The 7,743-nt window shown below is 54.9% G+C and overlaps 1 protein-coding gene across 2 annotated transcripts in view; it reads left to right on the top strand.

Moving 5' to 3' along the window:
- The first annotated feature begins 1,820 nt into the window (after positions 1-1,820).
- Positions 1,821-7,743, top strand: part of RIMS3 (regulating synaptic membrane exocytosis 3) — a 39,940-nt gene continuing 34,017 nt past the window's right edge. For both annotated transcript variants that reach the window (XM_012735805.3, XM_012735806.3), the window contains exon 1: positions 1,821-2,093. The gene's annotated coding sequence lies outside the window, so the exon portion shown is untranslated. The remainder of the gene's footprint in view (positions 2,094-7,743) is intronic.

Genomic DNA, 7,743 nt, shown 5'->3' with positions numbered 1-7,743 from the left:
GCGTGAGCCACAGCGCCCGGCCTTTCATTATTTTTTGTTTAGAGTTTTATTCCTGCCTGTTTATTCTTCTATACCCACTTAAGAATTAATAGCCCCCCCATCTCCCACCCAATCTTTCTGGAAGTCAATATTGAACTTTGGAGACCTGGAATTATATGCAAAATGTACGTTTGCACATTTCTCTGGAGAGAAAGTCCAAAGTTTTCATCAGATATTCAAAGGGACCATGATTCCAAAGGGAGCCCCCAGCTTACATGTCTTTGTGAAAGGGGCACAGGAGGAGCACAGAGGGAGCCCGATTCCTCTCCCCTCTCCCACATCCTTGGGCTCCACTCACCGTGTCCTTACCTCCCTCATTGTTCCAGGCGCTTCCCTGGCTTCCATCTTGCCTCCCCCAATCTAATCCCCCTTGCTGCTCCCGAGCAGCAACCATTCTACCACACAGTCCCTAGTTCTAGGCCTAGGCCTGATATAGATCAGATGATAACACAACTTTAATAAGTAAAATGAAGTCACGAGTCTCAGCTCCCCCTCCAGGCACTGTGGGACCCAGTCTAAAGCTGGGTCCACAGTTTTGGGCCTCAGCTTACCCTTCTCATATTCCAGGTGACAAGGATGAAATAGGATGAAGGGTATGTAGAAGACAGAGTTAGCTGTCTCCAGGAGGGTCCTTTAATCCCAATAACTTTCCTTTTTCCCCTCACCTGCCCACTCCTCATTCACATTTTAATTCATGACCTCAGCTACTCATTTTACCTGCCTCTAGCAAATATTAATAATACTGTCTGTCCTCTCTGTAAATGAATGGAATTAAAACACTGGAGCCCAAGAGTAGAATTGACCAGTTCCAACAAAGGTTAAACACATAAGTTGGGGACAGCCATGACCCTAGGAGAGACTTTATACGGTATCCCCCTCGAGACCCAAGCTGCTGAGGAACCCAGGACTCAGGAAGTCCACTTGGAAGTTCATTTAGGCAGATGCCAGTCACGAGAACAAAGTTTCTCAACCTCAGCACTGTTGACATTTGGAGCTGGACAGTTCTTGGTGTGTGGCTGTCCTGTGCATTGCAGGGATTTAGCAGCATCCCTGGTCTCTTCTCATGAGATGCCAATAGCAACTCCTAGTTGTGAGAACCAAAGAAGTCCCCAGACATCATCAAATGTTCCCTGGGGGGCAAAAATCGCCCCAAGTTGCAAACCACTCCTAGGAGAAGTAGAGGGAACAGGGGAAGGAGGTTAACTTGGGTCTCAGGGTAGGACACTCTCTACTCCCTTATCCTCTGACAGGGACATTTTGAAGTCTTTTTCTTCATAGCAGGCACCTAAGTGTCTTTTCTCTCTGAGCTTCGGTTTTTTCATCTATAAAGTGGACTTAATGTTTGTAAGTCATTTTCCCTTCTCTCACCATCTGACGTTCCTGGATCTAGCCCAGGGTAGGGCAGGGGGCGCCGCGGTGCCAGTGAGATCCTGGGAGGTGCCCCAAAGGGAGGGACAGATGAGAAAGAACAGATAGGGGTGGCGGTGGAGAGGGGGGCCAGGCAGGAGGCAGGAGCATCCCAGGGGCATCGAAAGATTTGAGGCGTCCACAGACCGCCTTCCTTCGAGGCTCACCCCCTTCAAGGGCTCGTTAACATAGATCTCCCCCAACCAGGCGAACCCGGATTGTTTCCCTGGGCCCCGCCCACTACCAGGAGGCGGCCCCATTAGCCCCGCCCTGTCCTTATGGCCCCGCCCCGCAGCAGAGGCCCCGCCCCCACCAGGCCCCGCCTCCCTCTTCGCCTCCCGCCAGCCGGAGCTCGGGCTTTGCACCCGGCGGCGACTGAGAACGGTGTCTGCTGCGGAGCCGGCAGCGCAGGCGGGCGGAGCGGAGCTGCCCGGCCCCGTGGCGGGCGATGCCCCCGTGAGCTTGTCTCGCCGCCCCTCCCCGCCCCGCGTGCCTACCCCACTCGGAGTCCGCGCCCGCCTGGGGCCGGGCCGCGCCTACCGCCGGGTCCGCGGGGCGGGGTCCCGGGGCAGCACCTGCCCCGCCTTGCGGAGCCGCCTCGGCCTGCGGAGTCCCCCTTCCTGTCTGGACCCCGGCCCCACCTCCGGGTAAGTCAGTAGGCCTTGCTCGCCTGGGAGTGGACGTGGGGAGGGGGCTGCGGAGGTCTGGGGGACCACGGGAGGGGGTTTGGCCGTGAAGCGCAATGTAGGGATGTGAGTGTGCAGGGAGGGTCTGGGGCGCTGGGGGCCCGGGGATGAGCTTAGTGTGTGTGAGGGCTCTGGGGCGAGGGCTGAAATGTGAGAGGGGGACATGGGGTGCGGGGGGGGGGAAACCTGGAAAATGGGGTAGGGGCTTCAGAGTCTTGAGTTCTTTGCTTATGCTCAGAGCACCTGGGGCCCTGGTCTTCAACAGCATTGCCTCGCATGGCATTTTGCAAAGTGCTTAGATCCCTCCTGGAAAGGGAGCTGGAAGGCAGCCTGCCTTCTCCCTCCTGCCGGTGCCCTGGTTGAGAAGCGGCCACATTTTCCTCCCAATGTGACACCATTGTGGTGCCCAGAGAACCCCCCACCCATGAAAGAAAAGGGGTGGCGCTCACTCCAGCCTTGGGGGGGGGTAAGAGAGGGGTTTCTGGGAAGCTAGGAAAAGCAGTGGTCAATAGCATGGTGGGGAGCCCAGGGTTCAGGGAGGCTTGGCAAGACCCTTGGTGGGCATTCTCTCATTCATAGGGAGGATATATTCCCTAGCTGGCCTCCTGGCTGCCTGGACCCCATACCTCCATCCCCTCTGGACAACCCAGTCCTCAGGAGTGGGTTTCTTCACAGCGTCCTCGTCCTGAAAGCTCAGGAAGAGCCCGTTGCTCCTGTGGTCCTGGATTGGGTGGGCAATGCCATACCCAAGGCCAGAGAACAAGGGGCACTGGCTGATGCTGCCACCTGGGGGCTGTTTGAATGTGGCCCTTCAGGGGGCTTGGGAACCTGGGAGAATGTCAGTGTCCAACCTGAGACCTAAAGGTGTTGTCTGAGTGTAGGGAAGAAGGCTGCTGCCCCTTTGGTCCTGTCCTCTACCCATGATGACTTCTTACGTCTAGGTCCCTTGGGTTTGGGGCCTGAAGTGGTGGGAGGTCGAGGGTCTTTCTGGGTTGGACCTGGTGATTAAGAGGTTAATCAGCCATCCCCATAGTTGCTGCCAGCCACCAATTAGACTGTAATCAGGCAGCTGCCAACTGTCCCTGGGGGCATATGGGCACCCTAATGGGGAATTCTTTGGCTGGGGAGGGGCGTGTTGGGCAGGGGCCTGCTGGAGAGGGGGCAAGTGCAACCTGTGCTTAAACCAAGCACCATGCCTTTTTAGAGTTTGTTTAGGGCCTAGAGACCCCTTCTCTGGCCACTCTGTCTGGCTGCCTGGCTTAGGGACTTCCAGCCCTGAAGTTATACGCTTACCTGGCCCTTTGCAGGGTATGAAGCCCAGAGTCAGCTAAACTCGGCCTCAAACCCAGTCTCTGCCACTTCCTGGCTGTGTGGTATTGAGGAAATCACTTCCCTTCTCTGAATCCCTTTCCGTAAAACAAACCTACCTCCTATGTCCCTGGAAGGAGTAAATGAAATGGTGGATTTTAGCTGCTTAGCACAGTGTTTGGCACTCAGGGGAGCTCAGAAGGTAACTGCTGAACTCACAAACCACCCCTGTGCCAAGTACTGCTAGGGCAGGCGTGCAGGAGTCAAGTGCTGAGGACCCAGCAGGGACCGTGGTCCCTTTCCCTCGGGGCATGTGGTCTGTGTCACTGCTTAACTATTCTCTCTCCTTCCCTCCTTGCTCATCGACACTTCTAGTCTCTGGACTTTAATTGGATTTTACTCTGTGGAGCCCAGGCCTGAAGCTGCTACTCTCTGGGCTCCCTGTCTTCCTGCCCAGGTGCTGAACTCTGCAGGGTCTGTCAGGGGTCTGGGTGATGTCTGCAGCTGCAATAGCAGCTGGCCCTTTAAGGAGGGAAGAAAACAATTATCTGGCCTGGGCATTGCATCAGCTGGAGCCTGGAGGGTCCCTGGGGAGGTGGGGGGGGCAGGCTAGTGGTTGATTTCATTAGTGCCATGTGAGAACTCTCACCTGAGTCTGCCCCACTCCCCAGCCGCAGCCTCTGCCTCCTCCCACCCTGGGAGCATCTCCTTGGAGGACTTTCTCTGTGTGCACCCCCATCCCATGTCATGGCCCTTTTGCAGTGTGAGAGACACTTGGCGCTGTGGCAGTGTCCCTCCCGCTAGCATTCTGCTGATTTGGGGTGCAGGGTGCGTCTCCTGTACTGGCATTTTGTTCTCAATGGGGGTGTCTCCTCCATAGTGTTTGGCTGACCTGGGGGTGTTTCTTTCACACTGGCATTTTGTTGACCCAGGGGAGGGGTGACTTTTACACGGGCTCCCACTGACAGAGGGCTGTCTCCTACGCTGGTATATTGCGACAAGACAGGAGAGCTTTGCTGGCTGGGATGTGTGAACCGGCCATGGGTTAGACACAACTGCTCTCTGGCTAGGAATGGTGAGTCACAGGGGTTGTGTGGTCTTAGGCAGAGAAAAGACCAGCTACTTGGGCATCAGACAGACCAGGGTTCAAATCCTGTGTCCTCCACTGCCGACCTGTTACCACCTCAGGCAGGTGACCTCAACTCTGGAGCTTTAGTCTTCTCTGGAAAATAGGAATAATTTATACGCGTGCTATCCCCCACATCAGGAAGGCAGTGAGGGGATTGCGTGTAGTAACTGGATGTACAGCACCCGGTCCAGGGCTGGCAGCGGGAGGGTGCATACTCTATGGGGGTTCTCTTCCCTTTGCAAGTTTGGGCTCTTCACACCTTGAGCTCAAGAAGCCTGGTCAAGAAAAGGAGGGTCCGGGCGTCATGGAGAGAAGGGGAGAAGAATGCATGGCTCTCCTGCCTCTGTAGCAGGATGATGCTTTCAGTCCACTGGGCACCTCCGATGTGCCAAGCTCTGTGAGCCAGGCGGCCCTTGCCCTAGTTGGGACGTGACCCAGAGCAGGTAATTACACATGTGACAAGTGTTGAAAGGAGGGATTCCGGGAGGCTCTGGAGTCTACCACTGGAGGTGTTTTCCTCCCCTCTGGGGTCTGGGAAGGGCTCCTGGAGAAGGTGACATCTTAGCTGAGATGTGAAGGGTGCTAGGAAGTTGAAGAGGCAAAGAAGGGGAGAGGGAGGCGGACAGTGTGTCTAAGGCCCTGGTGATGGTGGGGGGAGAGCAGAGCCCCGGGACAGCCAGGCCTGACCTGGGGGTCTAGCAGGGTACTAAGGACTTGGGAATTTCTCTTGAGGCCCATGGCAGCCGCTAGAGCATTTTAAGCAGAGGGAGCAGAGTCAAATTTCTAAAGTGTGGGCTGGAGTCTATGGCAGAGCCTTCTTGAGAGTGACCCTTTGCCGTCTCCTACACCCTTTCCCTGTGTGACAGCCTTGGCCCCAGGGAGCCGGTTGTTTACGCAGCTTGCCCCAGGAGGAGGGGGCCAGTCCCAGTCCCTCCAGCTCCCTCTCTCTGGGCCCAGCGGCAGCACAGCCTTGTTGACAAAGCTCAGCCCCTGGGGCCAGGTTGCCAGAGGGCAAGAGGCAAGGCTTTGGCACCAGGCTGGCCTGTATTCATGTCCCAGCTCTGCAGTTCATGTGTCTTCAACTGTGACATGGAGTCGATGCTATCTCTCTATGGGAAGGAGAAAGTGAAATTCTAGATGGAAATCATAAAGCCCCATCTCAACGTCAGTTGGCATTTTTGCTCTGTTGCATTGCGGCTGGCACCTACTCTGGGCCAGGCCCACGGTTGGCTGGGGTGGGCTGGTTTCAAGAGTTCTGTGGCCACACAGGGCCATGTGGCTAGGACCCTACACTTGGTTTAATGTTTTGCTATCACCGTCTTAAAATTCTTAGTGATTTTGAACAAGGTGCCCTGCATATTATATAGCCCCACAAGTCGGCAGGGGTAGGAAGAGGCAGGGAGAGATGCAGACCTGCAAATAGTTCCTAAGTGGAGGATGCTTAGGTGGAGGGCATGACTAACTGTCCCAAGGTGGGCGGGATGTTAATAATAGTAACATTTATTTAGTGCTTACTGTGTGCTAGTTCTCTGCTAATCACTTTACAGGCTCATCTTCAAGCAGCCCTAGGAGGTAGGTACTATTATTATCTCCATTGTATAGATGAAGAAACTGAGGTTAAGTTGTTTCCAGAGTCACACAGCTATCAAGTGGTGGAGCTGGGATTCAAAGCTGGGTTGTCCAACAGCAGAGCACAGGCCAGTACCAGGGATGTCATCATCTAGGAGGAGCAGCCACCTGAACCGGGTCTGAAGGATAAGCTGGAGTTTGCCCAGGGGGAGGAAAAGGCAGTGGGAAGTGTGTGGAGCTTGGCCAGGAGGAGAGCCAAAGCCAGATGCTTTTCAAGCTAAGAGAAGGTAACCCTTGGATTTCATGATTCCGATTTTCCAAGCTCAGAGCCCCTGGTCACTCTGCCCCAAGGTCCCTGCTACTATGGCTCCTCAAAGCTGCCCCACGTGGCTTCTCCCTGTATTTTCCCCTCCCAACCCCTCCCCCCAGGTAATCTCCTTTACTCTCTTGACTTTATCTGTGCTGAGCTCAAGACCTTCAGAGCTAACTGCTTTCTGGACTACATTTAGATGCGTCACAGACAATCAGCCTCAGCTCCAAACCCAGGTCCCCTGCTCCCTGCCTGCACCTGCTCTGCCTTTAGCGGCCCCAGCTTATCTGGTGCCATCATCCACCCACTTGCTCAAGCTGGAAAGCTGGAAGTTCTCCTGGACACCTCCCTCGTCCTCACCCCCACATCCCACAGCCAATCCTCAGCGAGCCCCGTTAGCTCTCCCGAATCCTTGTTTCCAGCCCCTGGGCTCTTTTGCTGCCCACTGCCCTGCTCTAGGCCACCAGGGCTCTCACTTGGGCTACCGTGACAGCCTCTTCCCTGGTCTCCTGACATTTCTGTTTTTGCCCCACCTCATTTTATTTTTTACACTGTAGCCAGAGTGATCTTCTTTAGATAAATGTTTGTATGTCATTTGCCTGCTTAGGACCCTTCCAAGACTTCTTGGAATCAAAGGCAGACTCACTGACACAGTCTCCAAGGCTCCGTGTGATCTGGTCCTTGCCTACCTTTTCTCATCGTCTTCTACCATTCTCCCTCTCCCTAAGCTGCAGGGCTTCATATGTGTTGTCCCCAGTCCTGGAATGCACGCCCCCTCTTGGGGCCCTGCTAACTCCTACTTATCCTCCGCATAGATACCAGCTTGAACGTCATTTCTGGAGGGAAGCCTAAAAACCAGAAAACAAACTCCTCCCCCCTCCACAGGACCTCATACTTCATGACACTAAGCACACTTGAATTGCTTTTCCGTCATCGCTCCTTCTTGCTGGACCATGAACTCTGTCGGGCCAGGAATCCTGTTCTGCCTAGGCCTGGCACATAGTAGGTGCCCAGGGAGTTGCTCCGTGAGTGAAAAGAACAGATGAATCATTGCTGCAGCACCCTAACCAGCCTCTCTGCCTCCAGGCCTGCATACAGTCCCAGAACAATCCTTCTAAAACATAGAACTGACCCTGTCCTCTCCTGCTACTTAAAATACTTCAATAGCTCCCCATTGCTGACAGGAAAAGGCCTCCGCTTCCTATCATGATATTCAAAGCCCCTTATGACCTGCGCCGACTGCCTGGCCAACCTCACCTCCCCTGCTTCCCCACTGCTCTTTGAACTCCCGGCAG

Source organism: Microcebus murinus, chromosome 2 (assembly GCF_040939455.1).
Source record: "Microcebus murinus isolate Inina chromosome 2, M.murinus_Inina_mat1.0, whole genome shotgun sequence".
Classification (NCBI taxonomy): Eukaryota; Metazoa; Chordata; class Mammalia; order Primates; family Cheirogaleidae; genus Microcebus; species Microcebus murinus.
This window is presented reverse-complemented; position numbering and strand designations above follow the sequence as displayed.